Genomic DNA, 24,816 nt, shown 5'->3' with positions numbered 1-24,816 from the left:
CTACATGCAAAAGGACAATACTCCTGCCCCCCACCCCTAAAGGGCTAAGGGAGTGTATAAGAATTGACCCACCCATGCAATATAGCAATATGAGGTTAGGGAATTTCTGTTCCTAACGAAGTGGGCTCTGGTCGTAATGTTTACTGTTAAACTGCCACTGTGCCACAAGATAGTTGGTTTTGATGGGGCCACGGCAAGAAATCGAGATACTTTCCTGAAAGAAAAGACATCTGACACTTCTGTGCCCGAGGCTTGGTATCAGCGTTCATAAGTCTGCAAGGTGCCAAGACTCTGGCCATCTATTTTCTTGAATCCCATATGCGGGCTAAAAGTTTCTGTCCTGAGGGGAGAATCGAAACGAAATACCAGGAGGGGCAGACACTTACAAAGCACTGCTGGATAGAAAAGCAACTGGTTGCCCGGCCGGGGGTGGGGGAGGGAGACCTCGGAAGCAGAGACCGAGCGAAGGCATTCCAGAAACCAGGACAGGCGTCGAGATATCCGCCAGAAAAGGACGCGTCTGCACAGCGCGTGAGGGCAGGGAACAATGCACTGAAAGGAAGGCGCTAACTGCCGAGAGGGAGGGCAGGGAAGGGGGGAAGGGGGGAGGGGGCACCGGTGGGGAGCTGGAGCTGGCTGCAGCTGGCGACTCTGGCTCTCCTAGGCTGCTGGGCAAAGGGAGCGCTCACGCAGCGAGGAAGTGCCGGGCGGCTGCAGCGGTTCCTCGCGCCAGTTCGAGAGGCTCAGCGGGGACTTAAGCGCCGGCTGCCTCCTCAGAAAGTTACCCCAGCTGCTTCGGGGGAGCAGTTCTTGCTGCTTTGGCATCGCGGAGGAGGAAGAGGGGCTGCGCAGCCCAACGCTGCGCCGAGGGTAAGTCCGCTTGCGCGCGCCTTGCTCCGTATGGTCCCCGCCGAGACTGGTTTCCTCCCAGCCCTTCGGTTGGAGCAGCTCCGGGACGCCGCTTCTGCCTAGCGTCGCGGGGTCTCTCTGGACTCACCCACCTTAAATCCCACTTTAGGATGGGCCCCAGCTTTCCCACACTGCCCCCGCCCCCTCGCCCCTCTCCGAGACTTTGTACTGGCGTGATCCTTCTCGGCTCTCTTGGAAAATAAGCCCGGGAGATCTTTGTGTTGTGCCTTTCAGCGCTCTTCAGACAAGAAATTAGGTTCTCCATCCATGACGTGTTTCCCCTCCATTCCCCTCGTGTCATCTTCAAATATTGGGGTTCTGATCCTCCAGTAAACACCCCCCCCCGCGACATTCCTCACATCGTCTCATGGAGTTCTGGTGCCCCTAGGGGGCTACTTTCTGACACCTCCTACAGTTTCTCTGTGATTGTTCTCCAGTGAGCTCTCCCTGTCTAGCAAAAGCTCCACAGTGTTCTTCCACAAGGGCTGGCTTCTTTTATTCCAGTCACTTGAGGGCTCGAAAGCTCCCCGTTTTAATCTTTAATTGCCTAGGATAAAGCTCTCATTCTTCACAAAATATCTCTAGCCATGAAATTCAGTGCCTGTTTTCTTCCAAAAAGCCCTTCTTGGCAAGAGCAGCTCTCTTTCCGCCTTTTGCCATGGATTTAGTAATCTGTTTTTGCCATGGATTTAGTAAGCTGTCTTGACCTCACACATTCTGATTTTTCTTTTCTATGAGGCACAGACAAAAGCTGTCCTCTTCTCCATTTGTTCTAGTCCTGTTATATTAATTAATTAATTAATTATTTTCTCTGAAGAAGAGGTCCAGAGACTAAACCAAGGTGGTAGCATCCTTCTCCGTGGCATGTTTTAGGAAACTGAGTTGGGGAAGAAAAATCAGTTTGTGGGGGAGAGACAAGGGGGCCTTTTTGGATGCTCAGTCTCCCTCCTGTGTATGTGCAGGTGCCTTCCTTTCAGCTGGTTCTGTGTGTTTGGTAATAACAAAATAAGTTAGAGCTGTGGAATGATCCAAGTTTAACTGAACTTGAGGATGGTAGTAAAACATTTCCTCAGGACCAGAATTTCATTCTGTGACTTTCTGTTTCATGGCAGCATATGGAGCAACTTCAGATCCCCACTGAACTTAGTCTCTTATCTTTGAAGATCAAGTTAATGAGTTGTCACCTTTAATAACTTGGCTTTATATCTGGAGAAGTGTGCATGCACATGAAACTTATACTGTGAATAGAACTTTGTTGGTCTTAAAGGTGCCCTGGACTCTAACTTTGTTCTGTTGCTTGATACTGGTGTTGTTAGTTTGCTACTCACAGCAGTAGAGGAGCTGAATGTATTATTTCACTAGAGTTCCTAGATTGGCACACTATGTTAACAAATAGCCTTGCCTTTAGACCAGGGGACGCACTAATGTGGAAAGTTTCTAGTGATCTGGGTGACCATGTTGCCTACACTTCTGACACACTCACATATCAAACACATAACTTACACTTTGGAAGAAATAACTCCAACCATCACTGAAGCACTTTTTTTTTCTTGTACAAGTGACAGATCTAGCAATCAAACCATTACTTTAGCTGGGTCAACGGCTGTTAATGCTTTATTGTAGGAAATGCAGCATCCTGTAGCACATTTAATTGCCAGATGAAATTTGTATTAACTGTAAATCTCAATAATACCATTTTATTCATTTCTGTTTATTTTTCTAATTCTTAAAATCACTACTTTCCCCAGTGCCAGTATTTTAACATGTTTGACATAGCAGTTAGCCAAAGATGCACTGGTTAAACATTTGGGAAATTCTTTATGAGATTAGTTGGGTAATGAAATGGATTGTCTTGAATTTGTGGGATCTTTGTTGGGATGTATCATACCCTTCCTGAAATTCAGCAAAGCTTAAATAACGTGCATTGTAGACTTTAACTGGATTGGACAGCCAGCATCTGAATAGAGACTGAATGTTCCCCATGGTAAAAAATCCCTACAGAAGCAAACTGGCAAGTAACCAGTTTTAGCCTAGCATTTTCCTGCTGTGCTAGTTTCCCACATGTAGGAAGTTTAAAAGAGGGAATAAACATTCAGACCTACCTGTGTGTCTAAATTCCTCTTATTAGTAACTTTTAGATTCTATAATTACTGGGTGCATTGCATCATAACAAAACAGTATTGTTGATAGTAATTGGTTTTGTAAGTAAGCTCCACAGAATTATTGGAACTTCATACATTTGGTAGGCTATTGAATTTCCATTTTTATTTTATTTTTTAAAAATAAAAGTTGTATTTTAAATGCCTGAGATACTCTCAGCCTGGGATATCTTTCTTTTAGATGGTGTGCTGGACCAGGCAATTACGGTACTTCCAATTCTGTTATATTGTTTTCTAATAAACCAAGCAAGAAATCCTAGGCAGGTCTCCCACAATCCTACTTAGTGAGACTTTTCCCTAGGAAAGCATTCTTAAGCTTGCACTGGAAATGTGAATACAATACAGATTAAATGTCTCATTTTAGTATGTTACATTAAAATGTGTTAATGGATAGTAATTTCATAGGCTTAGTGTAGACATAACTCTTAGTCATGGTTAGTGCTGATCATGTTTCTTGCTCTAACCCAAATTAAGATCTCAAATGCACATTGAAACTATTGTTGAGTTTGTCAAGCTGAGATAGTTGGCAATCTATCTTGATGGTTGTTTCTATTCATCATCTTCCTTAATTCATGTTTTACTTACTTTGATCTTGTAATAGTTTTTTGCCTGGTGCCATAAAAAAATAGTCTCAACCAGGGATGGGCACAAACCTAAAAGAGGCAGTTTGGTTCAGTTTGGGGTGGCCCATGGACCAGACCTTGAACTGAATGGGCTCCACACAAACCAAACTGGCCTGGAAAGTTCAGTTCCCACTTTCTCCTGGCTGAGGCTTGCCACAGAAGGAACTTTGCCCCAGCGGTGGCTCATTGTTTTGCTACCTGCTTTTCGAAGGGGGGAACAATGAACCAGTAGAATAAATGCATGCTAATTATTTAAACCTAACAGCTGAGTGAGGGACCCTATGCCACTGCTATTAGGTTTAAATGGCTGGCCCCAAACTACCAAATTGAATTGGCCAAATGTCCTGTAAATGTTTGGGAATGTGCCTTCCCAGAACATTGGTTCCTGAGTTCCAAACTGGCCCAAGCTTGGCCCGAATTCTGGCTTGTGAGCTGGTTCATGCCCATCACTAGTCTCTCAACCACTAGTGTCTTGAGTGATGTTGTACCACGAGGCATAAAATCAAGGGGGTTACTGAAGGACCTTGCAAGGAATGCAGCTGACAAAGGGCCACTGAACTAATCTAGGGAAAGGCAGTTTGTGAGAAATAAAAAGGGAAATTGAAAACTTGAGAGCAATGTAAGTTTTGACTTAATAAAATATAACCTCACTTACCCACTTTAAAAATAAATTTGGGAGTGTTGGTTGTAAGAGTTTTTTTTTCAGTTTTCCGTTGCCTCTCAATCTTATCCCAGGATGACATCATTTCTTGGCTGTTGTATTAATAGTTTTTTTTTGGGGGGGGGAGGGAAGAAGTGTACTGTACTATGCTTGTGAAACTGTAGAGCTGTGCTAAATTATCTGCCAACTTGTATATATTTATGTGTTTAGCTGAAATACTGCTTAATGCACACTATGGTTTTACATCAGTTTTAGGCAGCTGAAATGGTATCTATAGAAATGAGTATCACAGCTTAAGAACAATTCTGTATACTGTTATTTTAGTGTGTTTGTTTCATTTTGGGCCACTTCATTAGGCATTTTGGAGAGTCACATTTAACATCCTATGATGAACCTTTAATTTTAATTTAATTTTGATTTATACCCCGCCCCATCCTGCAAGTAGGCTCTTCTGTCTCACCTCAGTTGATGAATTATAATTGCAAAAGATCAATAGTTTTTGTTCTTGTGCAACTTCCATAATAGGTCAATAGATAACTGAGAAGGATTTAAAATAGGCTTATGTTAATGGAACATGTCCTGGTAAACAGATGCTGATGGTTGTTTTAGTATTTTTGTAGTTCAGTTCTGCCATTCAGGCTTGCCAATTTACTGTTCAGAAAGCTGGCATTCTGGCTTTCCATCCTAACTATATTTCAGCAAGCTTCTGGGCCCTCAGTCCTGCCAGAGTAAGCATGTTTCAACCTAGGTTTCTGGAATGTTTTTTCATCATGTACCTTAAAGGTATGGGAAGTGACACTACATTATTATTTTAATTTAATTAATTTATTTAATTTTCGGCTTTTAGCCCTCCCTCCCCACAAGCAGGCTCAGAGCAGGTTATGACAGTAAATATATGTTATTTAAATACATTTAAATAAAACCCATTAATAACACACAATAACAGCTGATGGCACCCTTCCATCACTCTATCTCCATTTGCTCTCATCTAAGTCCCCAAGTGTTGCAGGTAGATGGTAGCTAATATTGAGGAAGCAGGCAGATGGAGGACAATAGAAGCTGACAAAGATATCCATTGGTATAGGGGGAGACCAATACAGGTGGATCTCTGCTGCTTCAACCATGGGCCTGGTGGAACATCTCCATCTTGCAGCCCCTGTGGATGTCCCACAGGGCCTGGATCTTGATAAGGAGGGTGTTTCACCAGACAGGAACCAGAGCTGAAAAGGCTCTGGTTGAAGCTAAGTGAGCATTAGGGCCGGGAACACCAATAGATTTTGATCCAATGAGCACAATACTCTCTGGGGGACATATCAGGAGAAATGGTCATGAAGGTATGTTGGTTCTGGACTACATAGGGCTTTGAAGGTCAAAACCAAAACCTTGAACTTGACCTGGTATTCAACTGATAACCAGTGCAGCTGATGGAGCACTGTTTGCATATGTGCTCTTAGTGGTGTTCCTGTAAGAATGTGTGTCACTGCATTCTGGACCAACTGGAGTTCCCAGATCAATCTCAAGAGTAGCTCTGCATAGAATGAGTTACAGTAATCCAGCCTGGAGGTGACCATCACATGGATCACTGTGGCTAGGTTGGGAGAGAGTGGGGGAGAGATAGGCCAGTTGCCTGATCTGGCAACATTAGTGATTTGGGCCTCTATGGAAAAGGAGGCATCCAATATCATTCCCAGACTCTTGACTGTTGATGCTGGTGTGAGCATTGCCCCATCAAGAGCTGGAAGTTGGATCCCCATTCCCCCTCACCCCGACCCAGGTTCAGGATCTCCATCTTTGATGGATTTACCTTCAACCAACTCTGTTTTAACCACCCAGCCATGGCCTCCAAACCCATGGCCAAGATGTCTAGGGCAGAGTCTGTCTGTCCACTAACAGATATAGCTGGGTGTCATCAGCATACAGATGGCAGCCCAGGCCAAAGTTTTGGATCAACTTAGCAAGGGGGGCACATATAGATGCTGAACAACATGGGAGAGAGAATTGCTGCTTGTGGGATGCTGCACACCAAAGGGTAGCACAGCAGTACTCTTTTTCCAAGTGCCACCTTCTGTCCCTGACTGTGGAGAAAAGAGACAAACCACTGTAAGGCTTTCTCATGTATCCCCATATTGTTGAAGTGGTGGGCCATAAGATCATAATTGACCATATCAAACACTGCTGTTAAGCAAGGCCTTTGTTAGTCTTGTGTTGTTTTTTTTGAGGTGATATTTTAATTGAGTATTAGAGAAGGGAAAATAATTTGTATTTCTGCACACACACTGGATGCTGTATGTGTTTGTGTTTCTGATACATCTATGCTCAAGTTATGGAACTTAAGAAATTGGAATTCATTATGTGGATATCTGTGTGAACAGTTTATACATTATACACATTCATGTCACACAAAGAGCCATAAACTATGGTTGTATCTGTAACTTATCCGCCCTCACTCTCATGGAGCTACACAGTAAATTTTGCACAACCTTCTAATCTTTCAGTTATTTCTCCTCAATAGTTGAGCATTCATATTCATAGATGGATGCAGAATTCTTCCATTGTTATGACCTGCTTTGAAGCAGCCTTTCACCTGCTGTTAAAAAGAAGCCACACTCTACTCAGTTTCTGGCATTTGAATGGATGACATTTTACAAGCAAATACTTGCCCAATTTAAAAACATACACACACACAGTTTGAAGACCATATGTACAGATAATGAGTTTAAGCTGATAAATAGCTAGCAGATTTGCCTCAAATAAAAATCTTTCTCCAAAGAAGATCTATTTTATTTTAAAATAAATCATCAGATCTGTCTGTTTTATTTAATTACCCTTAGTCCTGCCTTTTATCAACCTGTTTTAGGAAAATGGACAGAGCAGCATTTTGACTCTGTAGAGCTTCTGGTCTCTTGGCTAGGGTTGCTGTTAAATGATTTAAATATTATTATGGCAAGGAATGTTGCACATTGTGCTTAGAGGGGGGGGGGGGGAAGGAAAGAAGTTTGGAAGCATATCATCTACATATGGTGGACTATACAAATTTTTTAAACTTTGCTGTGTTGTATACTGAGAATTCTGGGAGATTAGTTTTCACTTGAGACTAGTCTGTATATAATATGATGGGACTGCCAACTGCCTGAAAGAATATAGTAGTATCTATCTATTTTTCCTGTTCCCTTTATGATGTGAATAATTGTGTAAGATGCCTATAAATTTAGGGATAAATTAAGATATAACTCTAGTCTAAATGGTCATGTGAAAATATGAAAACAGGAAAAAACCTTATGTAATATTTTCCTCATTATATGAAGGATGGACTAAATAGAATAAGTGCTGGTAGTAGGGGTCCCAACCCTCCCGCCCTGGCGGGGGACCCCAGGATTTCCACCCTCTTCCCCCGCTCCCCAAAAAAACGGAAGCGGGGGGAGGGGTGGAAATGGCGAGCCGCCCCATCCCGGAGCGGGCGAGGCCGCCGCGCCGCTGCCGCCCCCTCCCCGCCCAGTGAGGCCGTAGGCGGCGGGCCCGCCGGCGCCCAGCAGGAGGAGGCGGCGGTGGCGGCGGAGGAGCTGTCGGCCAAGGGCCTCGCCGGCGGCGTTGGCGCAGCAGAGGGGCAGCAGGAGCGCGGCAAGGAGGACGGGAGCCAGGCGCGGCCCAGGGCGGTGAGGGAGCTCTTGCAGGGGTGCAGGAAGGTGCCGCACAGCACGGCCGCCCCGCAGCACAGCCCCGCCAGCACCAGCGCGGCAGCGCCGGAGGCCGAGGAGGAGGCCCCGAGCCCCCGGCCCCGCTCTCCATGCCTGCGCCACCGCCCTGCTTCACCCAGGCCTCCAGCCTCAGGCGGCCGCCGAGGAGCGGGGAGGACGAGCAGGAGGAGGAGGGAGGGACAGCTGCTAATGTGGCTGCGGCGCGGGAACCTCCGGCCCGCCTTGCCCGGGGCCTGCTTACGTCAGGAGGGCGGCCAGGAAAGCCCCACGGAGGCCCGGGCAGGCTTCTCCCAGCGCTCTTCAGGCGCCGGGCCTTGATGGCAATTATGCTTGTCACAGCCTTGATATTGGCTCCACCCCTAACATCTCCTGGCTCCACCCCCAAAGTCTCCTGGCTCCACCCCCAAAGTCCCCAGCTATTTCTTCAATTGGACTTGGCAACCCTAGCTGGTAGGGACTTTTTCTTTGGAAGAGGGGTGCACAACTCAAATAATTACATGTGCCATGCTGGTCCTTCCTGGGAGCTAAATGAGTTGTACTGTGATATCATCACGGGATAGTAGTGGTTCTACAATATAAGGATAAACATGTTTCCCTGCCTTAGAGGGCTGTGTACAGATCTTGCATGTATAAAAGCTATAGGACACAGGGAAACAATAGATAGAAATGCATCCAAAATACCAACAATGAAAAATATTGAATCAAAATCTCTGAAAAATATAAATTAATATAATAAAGACAGGAAACAAGGAACATTCACATATACCTACTAGGGAGGTGTCTGGAGCCCAACTGAAAGGTTCTCACTTTTTGTCTTTCTCCTGAGCTGCAGAATGGCTGGCTGGTGATGGTCTGAAAAGGAGGATGGGTCCAGTGGAAAGACCTTTAATCTGTCTGATTTAAGAATGAAAAGCAGTTATGGGAGGCTAAATTTGGGAGTGTATGAACAGCTAGAGGAACAGCGCTTAACCCTATTCAAGCACCTCTTCCTCTGATTTTAATTCCCCACAGGGACTCTTTAATCTGTGAACAGGACAAAACTAATAACAATTTACCCTGCAATGGGGTAGTGTCAGATTACAGTTGAAGGATGTATACTATGAGGGAAACATTTCTCAACCCCAGTTTTCCCCTTCCTAGTTTTCGCATGCAGTACAGGGAGAAAGAAGTAAAAACACAAGCAATTGTATACTGGATTGCTGAGGTTTGGAGACTGGGTGGGCAAGGCATCCTGGAGCTCCTCAGGGTTGTACTATTGTGCATGGGGTGAGAGGGATTTCTTAATCATTAATTCTCCCTCTTGATGCCTTAGAGCAGGGCTGTGAAACTCATTTGTTATGGGGGCCAGATCTGACATAAAGGAGACCTTGTTGGGTTGAGCCATGTTGGGCCAGGCCATATGTGTACCTATTTAAGATTAGGTAACAGAGATATAAACTTTTAAAAGGACACAGACAAACACAATAAAAAACCCCACTTTTAAATAAAACATGCTTAAAACATTAGCACTTGCTGGTCTTAAAGGTGCTTTCTTTGTATTTCTCCCATGGGATCCAGGGAACTGGGCAAAGGAAGCTCTGCTCTTTCCTTCCTTCCCCAGGGGACCAGGAGGGGGAGGAGCCTCAGCCAATACAATGAAGAGAGGTTTGGCTCAGTAGCTCAGCTGTGCAATTGAGAGAGCCTGGCAAAGCAAGCTCTCCCTCCCCGCTCCTTCCTCCCAAGGAAGGAGCCTCAGCCAATGGAGAAAATAGAAACTTTGCTCTGTAGCTTCTGTGTGATTGAGCAAGCCTTGCAAAGCAAGCTGTCATGCAGAAGGAAGCAAGAAAGAGGGAGAAGGAAGCAGATGATAGCCAATTGCTTGGGGGCCTGATAGGAGCCCTCTGAGGGCCTGATTCGGCCCTCGGGCTGCGTGTTTGATACCCCTGCCTTAGAGGCCCTCAGAGTCTCCCAATAAGTATGATTTTATGTGATCCATGATGCTTGGAAAGGTGGGTGTTGTAATTGATGGCTCTTTTTATGTATTGGGTCCAATAGGGATGTTATGAATTTCAGAATGACTGGCTTCAGTGGCTGAACTCAGATGTGTACTGATAACTAGGTCTGTTCAGTTCCACATCAAACAACTCAAATGGCTGTTGAACAGAGTTGTGTCCCCCCCCCCCCATGTGTACATGTGCACAAAACACTGCTGATCCAAACAAATTGGTAGCCCCTAATTTCACTAAGAATTACTTGGATGCACTGAATTTTATTTATTATCAGTTTATATCATTTCCAACTGATCTTAACTGCCTGTTTAAACGGTTGCTTGCTGACTAGAACAGTGGCACATGAAGGATAGAAGGAGCAGAATTCTATTGGACGGTGAAAATGTGATGCATGAAAAGCTGCTTGCAGTGTACTGCAGTGTTAAAAATATGGATGAGTTGATAAACAGACAATCCAGTGAACACTTAGCCCCGTGTTGGTTATTGATGAGTAGTCTGTGAGCTGAACTGGTGTGTGTTCAAGTATCCCCAGTTCCAAGGTGCTGAGGTTATTTAATTTAAAAGGCTTAAACATGCACAAATTCTAGAGATCTTAGAAGAAGTGGTCTGCAAGTACTCAGCTTCTGTAAATGTTGCCAAAAGGCCTCAGCCATTTAATAGCTAACAAGTTGTATCTGGTTGTCTTCATCTAAGCTGAGCAACTGAGATGTGCATAGTTTAGGAAGCCAACAGCAAACTTCATTTCTTTTCTTTGCCACAGAATACATGTGTTATTGCTTAAATTGGAATACCCTGAGCAAACCACATTTCAAGGACTGGCAAGCTGCCATTCTGTACATTTAATATATTTTCACCAAATAATGTTACATAGACATACTCATGCAGTAAAACCTCTTTACTGCCACTTTTAAAATTTCCATTGGCATTTCACTGTCATATATTAAAGCCTTTTCACAAAAATGTAAATACAGTGAAATGTTTCTATAATTTAAAAAAGCAGGATGGAGTTGGGGGCAGCTGATTAATGTTAAATCCACCAGATGAACCATGGCCATGAAAATGTTATATGTAGCAACATGATCAAAATTGCCCTACTTAAAACTGGGCATTATGCCTCTCCAGCTGCAGATTGGGCATGTTTTAAGTGTCAAGCCAAGTGGTAAATGGAAGCTCTGTAGTTATGGTCAATATCCTGGAAAACTAAAGCTCAGTATGAGCTTAGACTGGCCAAAGATGCTAAAAACAACAAAAAAGGGTTCTTTTCTTATGTTCAGAGTAAGAAAAAGAGCAAGGACGTGGTAGGCCCATTGCGAGGGCAAGACAGTGAAATTGTAACGGGTAATGAGAGGGCAGAACTGCTCAATTCCTACTTTTCCTCAGTCTTCTCTTCTCAGGGAAACAGTGCTCAACATGGCAAAAACAGAACCTATAAGGAGGCTATGAAGTTCCAACCTAGGATCAGCATAGGGGTAGTACATAAACACCTAGTTTCTTTAAATGAAACGAAGTCCTCAGGGCCAGATGAACTGCATCCAAGGGTTCTAAAAGAGCTTGCGGATGTAATTTCTGAGCCTTTGGCTATTATTTTTGAGAATTCTTGGAGAACAGGAGAGGTGCCGGAAGATTGGAGGTGGGCGAATGTTGTCCCCATCTTCAAGAAGGGGGAAAAAGAGGATCCAGGTAACTACCGACCCATCAGCTTGACGTCTACACCTGGAAAAGTTTTAGAACAAATCATCAAACAGTTAGTCCTGGAACATTTACAAAGAATGGATGTGATTACTAGGAGCCAGCATGGTTTCTCAAGAACAAGTAATGTCAGACTAACCTGATCTCTTTTTTTGAGAAAGTGACTACCTTGCTGGATCAGAGGAATTCTGTAGACATTGTTTATCTTGATTTCAGTAAGGCTTTTGATAAAGTTCCACATACTGTCCTTGTTGACAAGTTGGTGAAATGTGGTTTGGATCTTGTTACCGTTAGGTGGATCCGTAACTGGTTGACAGATCGCACCCAAAGAGTGCTTGTGAATGGTTCCTGGAGAGGAGTGACAAGTGGAGTGGAGTGACAAGTGGAGTGCCTCAAGGATCTGTCCTGGAGGCTAGATAGCCATCTGACAGCAATGAAGATACTGTGAATTTAGGGGGAGGTGTTTGTGAGTTTCCTGCATTGTGCAGGGGGTTGGACTAAATGACCCTAGAGGTCCCTTCCAACTCTATGATTCATGTTGCTCTAATTCTGTCATTTGTCAGGCTTTTTTCTTGGTATTATAGCAAACAACTCAGTTCAGCTTTCTGCACCATGTCTTATTCAAATGTGAAAGGCATATCATAAAGTTTTCCATAATTCAAGATTTTTAACAGATTTCAACAGCTGCACACATCTCATTGATTAGTTGGCTAAAAACTGGCTTTTGCTTTCCTGTCTTTGGTACCCATTCGTTGAGCTCCTAGGATTGTATGCAATGTTCATTAACATCCTAACTACTTAAGGCAGGATGCCAAATTCCTTCTCTTGATGATGTGCCTCTAACATTGTCACCAACTGTAAAGAGTCTAGGGTCTAGACCAGGTGTGTCAAACTCATTTGTTAAGAGGGCCGGATCCAACGTAAATGTGACCTTGTTGGGCCAGGCCATGAGTGTCATGAAATATAATGCCAGGTAGCAAAGGACACGAAGGACACAGACAAACTTTACAAAGGACACAGACAAACACAATTAAACTTTACAAAATACACAGACAAACACAATTAAAGATTTAAAATAACTTAAAATGAATCATGCTCAAAACATTAGCACTCATTGGTCTTAAAGGTGCTTTCTTTGTATCTCTCTCCATGTGATCCAGGGAACTGGGCAAAGTTTTCTGGCTTTCCCCAGGGGACTCGGGGGGGGGGAGCCTCAGGCTGCAGGCAATAGAAGGAAGGTCCAGCCCCTTCCCAGCCAAGCCGGCTCGCCGGCTCTTAGGCTGGGGGCCGTCTTTGCCTCCTCGGAAGGAGGGAGGGGCGACATCACCCGACATACGGGTGTTTGTCCGGGCGCTTATATAGCCCCAGCTCCCGCCCCTCTCCACGCAGTTGTTATTTGGCTGCAGGCAATAGAAGGAAAAGAGTCTTGGCTTAGTAGCTCTGCTGTGCAATTGAAAGAGCCTGGGAAAGCAAGCTATTCCTCCCCCCTTCCTTCCCAAGGGAGGAGCCTCAGACAATGGAGAAAATAGAGACTTTGCTCTGTAGCTCCTGTGCTATTGAGCAAGCCTGACAAAGCAAACTGTGATGCAGAAGGAAGCAAGAGAGAGGGAGCAGACAACAGCCAGTTGCTTGGGGGCCTGTGCTAACATTGTTAACACTCTGATTGTTAATGTTTAATTTAAGTTGTATTTTAACAGTATGTCAATTTTAAATGTTGTGACCTGCCCTGAACCTTACTAAATAGGGGAGGGAGGCCTATAGGTCAAACAAACAAACAAACAAGGTGAAAGCACTATCAAGGTGAACATTGATAACCAGTGTTGCCTTTCAGGGAAATTAAACGGCTTGCAAAACCCTTTCACATAGAGACAATTGTTGACTGGGCAATCAACAGGTTCTGGCCCTTGGACAAAGATTTCCTCTGTGCTCTCCTTAGTGTCACCTGGACCAAACCCAAATAATAAATTATATCTAATCACCTGGCTATGCTGACCTGGATAGCCTAGGCTAGCCCAATTTCATCATATCTCAGAAGTTAAGTAGGGTTGGCCCTGGCTAGTATTTGGAGGGGAGACCTCCAAGGAATACCAGGGCTGTGACACGAAGATAGGCAATGGCAAGCCACTTCTGAATGACTCTTTCCTTGGAAATCCTATGGGTTCTCGGTAAATCGGTTGTGACTTGATGACCATTTTTTAACAAAACAAAACTCTTATTAATAGCAAAAAGATAATAATCAAAGGTCGTATTTGTATAATAGTAAAAAATTTTGGTCTTGCTGTCAAAATACTACACAGCCTCCACTCAGATTCCACCTCCCTTACAAAGGAAGAAGGTATGGGGTATTTGTTTCCAGCATTGGTAAATAAAGGCTGCTTCTGTTCTTTCCAAACAGGACAGAACTGTCTCAGGCTACACAATGAAGGAGAAAATAAATTGGTGCTGTTTCAAAAAATCATGAAAGGGAGTATGGTAAAGAAGCACATCAGAATAAATATTCTGTTCATACTGGCCAGCCACATCGAGAACAGAATAAATAAGGTTATCTTTCTGAAACTTGTGGATGATACAGTGAGGCATCTTCTTAACACCTTATCTGTGTGTCTAGAGACAAACTAGCTCAGTGCAGTACCATTATTTCAGGGAATGTGCTTGTCTAGAGACAAACTACCTCAATGCATTACTGTGATTTACTGGTCCAATCTTTTTGAAACTTGGCTTTTTTTTTTTTTTTTGAGGAGAGGCAGTAGATGTTATGCTGAAAATTTGGTGCCTCTATCTCAAAATACAACCCCCTAGATCAATACGCACAGATCAATTTTCCATTATACCATATGGGAATTGGTTTCCCTAGGCTATAATGGAGTGCTCACCAGACATTTTCCTCCCAACTGCTTTCTGATAACTCCAAACCAGGGGATCCCCTGCCCCCAGCTGAAAACTGGCAACTCTACTTCCTTTTGTTTTCCTGTTATTTCTGGTGTCCAGTGGCTTTGCAGGTTGTTGAAACAATTCTGAGTGTCTAAATGCTGACTAGGGAGTGATCCTTTTGCCAAATCCAATTGACAGTTTTTGATCCATGCTGTGATTGAAAAGAGGAGTAAAAATATTTAAACTAGACTAAACTGATCCATCCTCAACCAAACATTTGGTTTCCCTGGTGTTTTTTACAATCTCAACAATAAGAAAATTGAATAATTTTGTTGAGCAGAATTTTGTTTTGATAAAACATTACTAAATGTGCAGTAGTCTTGATATGAATTGCAGAAATACAGTGTGCTTTTTGTAGTAATTTGTGGGTGCTTTTATAACCTGATCATTAATACAACTGAACTGAACTGATCATTTATAACCTGATCATTAATACAACTGAACTGTATGCTGATTTAGATTCAGTTAATTCAGTGAGGTTATGCTGTAATTTTATACATAGTTACTGGGAAGGAAGGGTGCATATAGATGAGATTAGGAACATGGGTCTGAATGAACCCATATACTGTCCAATTGGGACTGAAGCCTCATGGGTATAGGAGATTTAACTTTGAAACCCTACTCAGTTTCATTAATCAAAGCAGTCTCATGAGTCTTTACAAAAAAAGAGAGAGAGAGGTTTCCTTTAAAACCCTTCTTTTCACCTTTGATGCGGTCCAAATAGCCCAGCATAACCTGGGTTTATCAGAGTTTGGGAGCTAAGCAGGGTTGGCCATGGTCAAATGGGAGACCACTAAGGAAGGTTTGAGTTGCTGTGTGGCTTGCCTGGAATGCCCCATGGATGGGATTGCCATGAATTGGTTGCAACTTGAAAGCACATTCTTCTTTTTGCTTTGAAAGGCTAGTAACAGAGTATGGAATGAGTAGAAAAAGCAAATGGGCATAGAAGGGTTAGACCCTCTTTTCTCTCCTTGCATGTTCCCCATATAAATTAGAGATGAGAGCATGCACAATTGCCCTTTTACAGATGGACAGAGATCCATGTTGCTCACAATGTCTCTTTGTTCCCTTGGTTTCACTAATTTCCAGGCAAGCATGGTTAGGATTGCTGCTTAAACCTCCTTCTGATGATCTGTGATGGCTATTATTATTTTGTTGAGAGAGTGCATCTACTGTCATATGCAGCGTTGCTGTTTATAATTAATTTTGAATATTTTGTTTTCCTAGTTTTCTTCTTTATCCTGGGGAGCAGTGGTTTTGTTTATTCAGACACAAATATTATAGGATTTTATTCCATTGGACTGAATACTAGGATATCTGAACAATGTCTTATTTTGAATTCATAGCCTTGAGAAGTTTTCCAGACTGGTAATGGCTTTAAGTATGCTGCAGTGCCTCACCAATTAAAGAGGATGCTTTACTTTCAAGTTCCATGAAGGGACATGTCAGTTATGAGTAATGCAGTTTGAAGAGATTAAAGAGCAACAGGTTGTCAGAGTCTAAAGGGATTAAAAGGTTTTCCTCACAGTTGTGAAAGGATCAGAAGCTTTCAAGTCTTCACAGTTGGAATACTCTGCAGCAGTAGTACCATTTTTTAAATTAATTGGCTAGGATAAAATTATTAGGGATAGGAATAAGTTTTAGTTAGGTCATAGGAAATATTAGTGGATAGAGTATTAGGTTAAGTGAGTGGGTGGGAGGAGCAGGAAACGTTAATGTGCACACTGCTGGTGACCTGAGACTCTGTGAAGACCATCGGTAAGAGATGTCGGGTCAGGGGATTCCACTGCTCTTAGGGAGGGGAAAGTACAGCGGTGGGAGCAGGCAAAGTTGGAATGGAAGGAGACTGAGACACAAGAGGGCTCGCTCTCCTTCCAGCCTGTGTCCCATCCCAAGGATATCGGGTATGGGGGCCAAGTGGAAACACTCGCCTCCGTCCCTGGTATTGTGCAATGCCAAGTCCATAAATAATAAAACCTCAGTCCTGCAGGATTTTTTTATCAGGCAGGAAATGGACCTGGCTTGCGTGATGGAGACCTGGGTGCAAGACAGGGAGACGGTTGCTCTCTCCCAAGTAGCCCCGCCTAAGTTCTCCATTCTTCACCAGGCTTGGACTAGCGGGCGGGGGGGAGGTGGCCTTTTTCATACGGAAGGATTGCTCCTTCAGGGCGCTTCCACCACCAAAGATCATGGGCATAGAGTGTGCTGGCCTGATGTGGGATGTTGGGGAGAATTTGGCAATCTGGTTGGTGTACCATCTGCCTAACGCACCGGCCAGTGCCTTACCATCCCTGATGGAGGCTGTAGCAGTCCTCGGCTTATAGTCCTAGGTAACTTCAATGTCCATGCCAAGGACGCAGCTTCCACTTGGGCGACGGACCTAGTGTTTTCCATGGCAGCACTGGGACTCTCCCAATATATAACAGTGTCCACGCATCGGGCCGGACACACGTTAGACCTGATCTTTGTGGCAGAAGTTGTAGTGGATCAGATTTCTGCTGAGGCAGTGCCATGGTCTAACCACTATCCCCTGAGGGCTCGTGTGGATGTTCCACCTCTACCCCATTTAGGCAGTGAGCAAGTTTTAGCTCGCCTGCGAAACCAGATGAACCCTTTGCGGTTTCAAATGGCTTTACGGGATCCCTGGCCCTCTGGTGACTCGTTGGATGAGCTGGTGGAGATCTGGAATAACCAGCTCTCTACAGGCATCGACGAGATCGTTCCCCGACATCCTCTTCATCCTCGTTCACAATCTGCTCCGTGGTATACCCCAGAGCTGCGATCGATGAAACAGTGATTAAGACGACTAGAGAGACAATGGCGACGCACTTGCGACGAAGCTACGAGAACATCTTATAAGTCATTTATGTGGACCTATGAGATGGCAGTCCGGGCCACAAAGAAGACTTACTTTGCATCCCGGATTGCGTCTGCGACCTTACTCCCAGCACAATTGTTTAGTATAATTCGGTCACCATCAACTTTACCGCAAGGTAAACCAAACGTTAGAGAATTGGAAATTGGCTGTGAGGCTTTTGCAAGTTTTTTCGTGAGTTTTTTCACGTCGGAGCGACGAGACCTTCCTGCCATAATTGATACAGTGAAAGAACTTGGGGCACCGAGCGTGTCTTCTGGTCCACTTCTAGATTCCTTCAATCCACTCAGCCTGGAGGAAGTCGACAGGATCCTTTTTGCTGTACACCTTACGACCTGTGGGTTGGACCCATGCCCGTCCTGGCTTATAAAAGCTAGCCAGGCATTGCTACGTGAGTCACTACAAGGTATTGTCAACAGATCCCTGGTAGAAGGGATCTTTCCCACACCTCTTAAAGAGGCTGTGGTCTGTCCCCTCTTGAAAAAACCATCTGCAGATCCGGCCATATTGACGAAATATCGGCTGGTATCAAACCTTCCCTTTTTGGGTAAGGTTATAGAGCGGGCGGTGGCAACTCAGCTATAGGGATTCCTGGATGACACTTCTGCACTGGATCCATTCCAGTTCGGCTTTCGACCAGGTCATGGGACGGAGACAGTTCTGGTTACCCTCATAGATGACCTCATGTGACATCTGGATCGGGGTAGCTCAGCAGTGCTGTTATTATTAGATCTGTCAGCCGCATTTGATACGGTTGACCATCAGCTACTGACTAGCTGCCTTGCCGACGTGGGGATTCAGCGGTCTGCCTTACAGTGGTTGGCCTCCTTGCTCCAAGATCGGGGACAAAGGGTGGTGATAGGGGAGGAATCATCCCAAAGGCACCCACTTATATGTGGTGTGCCACAGGGTGTGGTTCTGTCCCTGATGTTATTTAACATCTATATGCGCCCCCTTGCCCAGATTGTCAGGAGGTATGGGCTGGGATGTCACCAATATGCAGATGACACCCAGCTCTATCTATTGATGGGTGGCCAGTCCAACTGTACCCTGGAAAATCTAGACCTGGCTCTTCAAGCCGTAGCATCTTGGCTCAGCCTGAGTCGGCTGAAGCTGAATCCGATGAAGACGGAGGTTCTCTACCTGAGCCGGGGTGGTCCAGGGGGAGAGTTCCTTCTGCTGGCTCTTGATGGGGTGTCACTAATACTGGCCCCTAAGGTCAAGAGCTTGGGTGTGCTCCTTGAGTCGTCTCTTACAATGGAGGCCCAGGTAGCAGCCACTACTAGATCCGCCTTTTTTCACCTTCGGTGGCTGCGGCATTTGGCCCCTTTCCTGGAGCATGACGACTTAGCAATGGTGATCCATGCCATGGTCACCTCAAGAATAGATCACTGTAATGCTGTCTACATGGGGCTGACTCGGAAACTACAGCTAGTGCAGAATGCTGCGGCACGGCTGTTAATGGGGCCCCCCTGATGGGAGCACATTCGGCCAGTGCTGAAAGAGCTGTACTGGCTACCTATTGTGTTCAGAGACCATTTCAAGGTGTTGGTATTGACCTTTAAAGCCCTTTATGGTCAAGGGCCTGTCTATCTGTGGGACTGCCTTTCTCCATATGTTCCCCAGAGAGCACTGTGTTCAGGGACAAAAAATCTATTGTCCATCCCTGGACCAAAGGAGGCTAGGTTGTGTTTGACGCGAGCTAGGGCCTTCTTGGTGGCAGCACCAGAATTGTGGAATGCTCTCCCAGAGGCCATAAGGGCCCTGCGGGATCTTTCCACTTTCCGCAAGGCCTGTAAGATTGAACTGTTCCGACAGGCCTTTGATTCTAATTGGGAGAGAACTGCCACCCAACATCATACAGAGTATTAGGTGATTACCATCAGAAAAGAAGAACTCGCCTATATTGTAGTGATACAGCACTACGAAATGATTTTAAAATCTTAAATTGTAATTATGCTTTATTGGTTTTTGTTGGTTTTAACTTATGGATATGAATGTTGTCAGCCGCCCTGAGTCCGCTTGCGGAGAGCGCAGGATAGAAATTTAAAGTAGTAATAGTAGTAGTAGTAGTAGTAATAATAATAATAATATTTGGTGAACATTATCAGGGATTGGGCAGGTTCAGAGGAGGAAATATATGTAACATTTCTTTTACTTTCTGAGTGTGTTTTTCTTCCACATCATGTCAGAAAGGCACAAATAAGAATAATGAAAGCCTTTATTTGATCTACAAGCAAGTTTATTCTAAATGACTTGGAATCAATGGCTGAGAACAGATGGGCATTCTGAGGTGGTTGGGAGGTGACCAAAAGCAGGATGGCTGAAAAAGAGCCATCCTGGAACCTCCACATGGTCCCTGACGAGGCAGCCCCATCTCGTCTACGAGGCGGTCAGGTGCCTCCAGATGGGGAGGCGCCTCAGAAGTCACTGCTGTTTTTTTATTCATGGGTTGTGTGCTCATGCACACAAGCGCTCTAACTGACCTGTTAAGAAAAAAAGCCAGAAACAGCTTGGGGTGGCTTGGCGCTTTCACATTGCCAAGCTGCCTCATGTGCACCCTTCCCCTTCTGGATGTCAAGGAGGTGACTGGTGGCTGGCCCAAACATTTGCTACCACTTCCGAGGTGGTAGCTTTTTGGGCTGGGTTGATTGGCCTGGAGGGCAGGGTGAGTACAGGACAGGAACAGGTGGTAGATGTTTTGCGTCTGTAGAGTTTTTTGAGGCTGATTTCAGAGGCACCTCTGAGTTAGCCCAAACTGTCGGTCTGTAATCACCCAATCTATCCAGTTCTCAGCATGGCTAAATATGTGGATACTTAAATTCAGAGACTGGAGCCATGAACAAATAAGACAGATATTTCTACAAACCTGAAATTAACTCCAGATTTGCAGAAGAATATGACATCTAAAAAAATACATTGAAGATTAATTGGTTTTTATACCCCACTTTTTACTACCCAAAGGTGCCTCAGAGCCACGGGGAGGGGACGACAGTGGTCGTAAGGAGAGGGGGTGCCTCATGGTGCCCCTAGGCCAAGTGGCAGCCAATGCGGCTGTCTACTTGGCCTACTCTCATGCACCGGGCCTGGACTCAAGGTCACCCAGCTGGTTTCATGTGGAGGAGTGGGAGATCAAACCTGGTTTTCCATATTAGAGTCTGTAACAAGTCCCACAGGGCATGGATGTTATTAGGCAGAGAGTTCCACCAGGTTGGAGTGAGGGCAGAAAAGGCCCTGGTTCTTGTTGAAGATAGCCAGATGTCTCTTGGGCCATCAGTGGAGTTTGATCTGCAGAGGGGGTATACCAGGAGAGGTGGTCCTGAAGGTACATATCTCTTAGTTATCCCCGGGCCAAAAGAAGCCCGCTTAAAATCCACCAGGGACCGGGCCTTCTCTGTCATGGCCCCCTCCTGGTGGAACCAGCTGCCGGAAGAGGTGAGGGCCCTGCGGGACCTTGCCCAGTTCCGCAGGGCCTGTAAGACAACCCTCTTCCGGCTGGCCTATGACTAGCTGGTACAAGCAACAAGAAACAAGAAATCAGGTGTAGTTATAATAGAGGTTGCTGTCCCTAATGTCTTAAATATTTAAATGGTTTAAATGTTTTAAAATTTTAAATGTATTAATTATTCTAACTGATTTATGCTTAAACTGTATTAATTATTTTTAACTGTTTTATGCTTAAACTGTATTTATGTGGAACTCCGTGCTGTGAGCCGCCCTGAGCCACTTGTTGGGAAGGGCGGGATAGAAATTATAAAAATAAATAAATAAAATAAATAAATACATAGGTCCTTGACTATTTAGGATCTTAAAAGTCGATACCAAGACCTTGAACCTGATCCAGTACTCCACTGTAAGCCAGTGCAATTCACACAGCACAGGATGACTATGTGCTGCGTGCAGCATCCATGTAAAGACCTGCACCACTGCATTATGTACCAGTTGGAATTTCTAGGTCAGTCTCAAAGGTAGGCCCATGCAGAGCAAGATATCATAATCCAGTCTAGAGGTGACCATTGCACGAATTATAGTGACTAGATCAGGACAAGTTAGGTATGGGACTAGTTGCCAGACCTGGCACAGTTGAAAAAACACCAGTTTGGCAACATTTCTGACCTGGGCCTCCATTGTCAGAGGGGCATCCAGAATCACTTCCAGGCTGTTAATGGTAGGTGCCAGTCTCAGGGGCACTCCATCAAGAGTTGAGAGTTGACACTCCACACCAGCCACAGAATCCTGGTCCAGCCACAGAACTTCAGTAATAGAAGAATTCAGTCTCAGTCAGCTCTGTTTTAACCATCCCACCACAGCCTCCAGCCCCTCTGCCAGATTTACTGGGTCAGCATCCAGTTGGCAACTCATAAACAGTTGAACCTGGATGTCATCAGCATACTGGTGATACCCCAGCCCGAATCTCTGCACCAGCTGAGTGAAGGGGCAATATACCATATTTTTCGCACCATAAGGCGCTCCGGACAATAGGACGCACCTTCCTCCTGGGGGGTGATCCGCTGCCTCCAATCCCGGCGCTTCCTCCGTGCCTGCCTGCCTGGCTCCAGCTCTGACGCTTACGGCAAGCGCCAGGATCGCTCCACCCTCTGATCCCGGCGCTTGCTGTAAGCGTCAGAGCTGGAGCCAGGCAGGCAGGCACGGGGGAAGCACCGGGATCAGAGGCGGAGACAGCGGATCGCCCCCCCCCCCCCGGAAGGTAGGTACCGGTACCTTCGCTCCATAAGACGCACACACTTCCCCCCCTTTTTTGGGGGGGGGAGTGCATCTTATGGTGCGAAAAATACGGTAGATGTTTGCAGATTCGTCCCCACTGCCAGCCACCTGGTTGGCAGGGAGAAGCCCCACCCCCAAAGCTACAATGTGCCTTTAAACTTTGGCAGGTTTAAAAGAACCTTGCAAACTGCTTATGTTTTGGATTGTGTGTGCTTTTAAATCTTAGCTTGTAGGAAAGCTTCATGCATGGGGCGAGCAAGCAGAGCCACATGGCTATTCCTGCTGAGTGTATGAACCATGTGAGAAAGGAAGAAAAGCCAGTATAGTCCCACTATTTGTTTTGCAGTGATTTAAGAAGTTGTGTGTATGATAAAATGGAGATAACTAGAACCTGATAATGGGATGGAGGAAAGTGCCACCCCCTAGGATGTTCTCTTTTCATTTTCTTGTTAGTCTGAAAAAGTTGGTTGAAATACAGCAGATGGTTACATTCAGCAACTTTTGTGAGTAAAGATCACAAAAGTGTGTGCTTGCAAACTGTTTATTTTGACTGCTTTGTGAGCATGGGTGTGTGTATTCATTTTCATTTACTGGAAGTATAACTGTTGCGGGCTGAGGAAATGAAGACTGTATTCAGGGGAACTGCACTGCTATTTTTTTTTTTAATTTTAGGGAATGGGAAAATCTCCTTGCTGTACCTCCAGAGTCGCCAGATATTTTCTGAGTTGGACCTGGCAACCTTAATTGCTCCTTAGGGGACCTGGGTGATACCCTTTCTCACAGCACCACCCTCTGACCCTGACCTTGGAGAAATGAAGTAAGCCACTTCAAGACTACCCCACGGACTCTTGTGTTTGCAAACCAGTGGGTCAAAGAGATCATGGCTGACCATGTCAAATGCTGCTGTAACAACACCAGCAGCACTGAGCTGCCTCAATCTAGATGCCCGCGAAGCTTGTCTGTGAGGGCAACCAAAGCCGTCTCTGTTCCATGACAGGGGCAGAAGCCGGACTGGAATGGATCCAGGTCCAATGTGTCATCCAGGAAACTCTGGAGCTCCTCTGTAACCACTCTCTCAATCAACTTGCCCAGAAATGAAAGATACATGAGTGGATGGTAATTGGCAGGGTCCAAGGGATCCAAAGTTGGCTTTTTCAAGAGTGGAACAACCACAGTGTCTTTCAAATCCTCCAAATATCCAGATCTAGGGACAGATTCATAATGTCCACCAGAGACATTGCAGTTTGCTTCAGATTTGTTTTCATCTTTTCCTACTCTGTCTTCCCAATGTGCACAACTAGTGCTTTTTGATAAGCACAAAAAGGCATATTGATGTGCTCATCTGTTTTATATAAGATAGATAGATGAATTTATTGTCATTGTTCTCAACAAAAAGAGAGCAACGAAATGAGGTGCTCTTCCACAAACATACCAACACATCAAACACACATATTCATAAACCATTTAAATACATCTAAAACCATTAAACCATTTAAATACATCTAAAACGGATAAACATTCATAAAACCATTAAAACCATTTAAACCATTAAATAAACATTCATAAAACCATTAAACATTCATAAAACCATTAAAACCATTTAAACCATTAAATACATCTAAAACAGATAATCCTTCATAACCCTGCATTTAACCTAACCACAGCACTTGGATAGAAACTGTCCTTAAATCTGTTTGTCCTAGCCTTCAACACTCTATATCGTCTACCTGACGGTAAGATCTCAAAAAGCAAATGGCCCAGATGTGTATGGTCCCTTAGGATCATTTGTATCTTCCTTTTACATGCCATATTATACAGATCCACCAATGAGGGGAGAGAACATCCACAAATCTTTTGTGCTCTTCTCATCACTCTTTGGAGCACCCTTCTCTCTGCTTCTGTGCAGCTCCCAAACCACGCGCAGAGGCAATAAGATAAAATGCTCTCAATGGAACTACGATAAAAGGCAACCAGCAGACTCCCTGACAGTTGTAGTGATATAAACACATGAAGCTGCCCTATACTTAGTAAGACCCTTGTTCTGTCAAGGTCTGTTGTGTTTACCCTGAATGGCAGGGGCTCCCCAGGGTCTCAGACTGAGGCTTTTCACATCCCCTGCTACCTGATCCTTTTAACTAGAGATATTGGGGACTAAACATAAGACTTTAAGCATGCAACGCAGATCCTCTACCCTGATGTCATTGACTTACCTTTGTCCAGTTGCTTATCTGCCAGCTTGCTTATACATGCTGCATTTTACCACTGTTCACTTGTGCACTTTGTTAAGACAAGTGAGAATTAAGAAAACAAATGAAAGGAAATGCAAACTTGCAACAAATTGCACAAACCAGAATAAGAATTAGTTTTAGAAAGTCTCCTTATGTAGGTGGAAGAAATATGCATTGGTCTGTGCAAACCCATAAAAAGTAGTGTAACAGAACTGTCAAAATTATAGTGGCTTGGATTGAGTGATGTACAAGCTGCAACATAAACAGACTTAGAGCAGTTCTGCTTGTGCAAGATCTTATGCAACTCCTAGCATTTCCATCTATATATTATCT

The 24,816-nt window shown here is 44.7% G+C and overlaps 1 protein-coding gene across 2 annotated transcripts in view; it reads left to right on the top strand.

The window, feature by feature from the left end:
* Window positions 1-484: 484 nt before the first annotated feature.
* TSPAN18 (tetraspanin 18) overlaps window positions 485-24,816 on the top strand; it is a 438,254-nt gene continuing 413,922 nt past the window's right edge. Inside the window, exon 1 of one of the 2 annotated variants that reach the window (XM_060262263.1) lies at window positions 485-870. The gene's annotated coding sequence lies outside the window, so the exon portion shown is untranslated. The remainder of the gene's footprint in view (window positions 871-24,816) is intronic. The other variant, XM_060262264.1, reaches the window with a different exon arrangement.

This window comes from Heteronotia binoei, chromosome 21 (assembly GCF_032191835.1).
Source record: "Heteronotia binoei isolate CCM8104 ecotype False Entrance Well chromosome 21, APGP_CSIRO_Hbin_v1, whole genome shotgun sequence".
Classification (NCBI taxonomy): Eukaryota; Metazoa; Chordata; class Lepidosauria; order Squamata; family Gekkonidae; genus Heteronotia; species Heteronotia binoei.
The sequence above is the reverse complement of the archived record's forward strand: the minus strand, read 5'-3'. Positions and strand labels throughout refer to the sequence as shown.